This window comes from Lactuca saligna, chromosome 5, assembly GCF_052625555.1.
Source record: "Lactuca saligna cultivar CGN05327 chromosome 5, ASM5262555v1, whole genome shotgun sequence".
NCBI lineage: Eukaryota > Viridiplantae > Streptophyta > Magnoliopsida > Asterales > Asteraceae > Lactuca > Lactuca saligna.
Window position 1 is genome coordinate 37,899,971 of NC_136421.1, and position 1,531 is coordinate 37,901,501.

General features: G+C 41.9%; 1 non-coding gene across 1 annotated transcript; it reads right to left on the reverse strand.

The window, feature by feature from the left end:
• Window positions 1-1,100: 1,100 nt before the first annotated feature.
• LOC144999160 (small nucleolar RNA R71) lies at window positions 1,101-1,207 on the reverse strand. The gene has a single exon (XR_013660682.1). It is a non-coding gene; the product is annotated as a small nucleolar RNA R71 (small nucleolar RNA).
• Between the last annotated feature and the right edge of the window lie 324 nt (window positions 1,208-1,531).

Genomic DNA, 1,531 nt, shown 5'->3' on the forward strand with positions numbered 1-1,531 from the left:
TCCCTGAGTTCGATACCTTACTTATCAATCTATACCACTTAAAGACAGGTTCACTGCCTTTGTGTGCTTAAATTATTAATAAAAAGTAGGGATAAAACTAGTTGAATTTACACACATCAAGTTTTTGGCGCCGTTGCCGGGGAACGGTTCTAAATAATTAAGCTAATTCCTAATTTTTTCGATCCTTTGTGTGAGTTTACTTGCATAAAGTTCATTTATTTCAATTTAGTAACTGGTAATTAGGATTTAGTATCTGTTTTAGTTAGGTTAAAAACTTAGAATTTTTTTTTTGAAAAACCACTGATACTCGCCGAGTGCACTCGCACCTACTCGGCGAGTAACAGTTTAGTTACAATTTTTTTTCTTTTATTTGTTTGCAATCCTTTTGTTCTTTTTACGCTTTTTATTTGATTAATTTCAGGACTTTCATGACCAGAGGAGCAAACACACCACTGGTACCCCCGTTTGAAGACCCCGAATCCGAATTGAAAAGAAACAAAGGGAAGGACGTGGAGAGTTCAAGCACACCAAAGAAATCACCATTGTCCAACTTGAAGACTGTTTTTGGGAAAAAGAAGAGCAGCAAGTCAGGAGCTTCAAGCGCTTCCTTGATAATTAAGGAGCCAATTCAAGAAGAGATTAGATACGAAACCGAGGAAGAAGACGAGGCAACTTACGAACAAGACACCGAATCGGAGGAAGAGTTAGCATTCACTATGGCTAACATTGATGAAATTCCCATGGGAGAATGGAAGAAGAGGATGCGCGACGACCATGGCCCGGGACTTGTGCAACCCGCAATTCCCGCAACTGCCACCTTCGAGCTAAAAGGCCATATCCTAGCTTCACTCAAGGAAATACCTTTCTACGGGAAAGATCATGAAGATGCCTACAAACATTTGGATGAAGTAAATGATGTTGCTAATTACTTCAACATTCCAAATGTCACCCGCGAAACTCAACTGCTTCGGATGCTTCCGGTAACCTTCAAGGGTGCTGCTAAAGACTGGCTCAAATCACTTCCTCCCGGGTCAGTCACTACTTGGGCCAGAATGAAGGAAGAATTTATTGACCACTTTTGCCCACCATCCAAGATAGCCAAGCTCAAGAAGGCCATTGCAAACTTTGAACAAGAAGCTGGAGAGTCGTTATATGAAGCATGGGAGAGGTACAAAAGTCTGCTACGAAATTTCCCACACCATGATCTAAATAGCCAACAAGAAGTTTCCATCTTTTATGATGGAGTCAATGTCACGACCCGGCAGCTACTAGACTCACAAGGCCCACTTACAAAGAAGCCACCCCCGGTGATCAAAGAATTAATTGAAGAATTCTCTAAACACTCTAGAGAATACCACAACCCTAGGAATGATGTCACGAGGGGAGCCGCATACGCTGCTACTGAAGATTTATCCGCGGTCATGGCCATGTTAAAAACCATGGATAGGAGAATGGACAAAATGGATCAAACTATCCATGCCATAAGGGTGGGTTGCGAGAATTGCAATGGACCTCACCTCACTAGAGATTG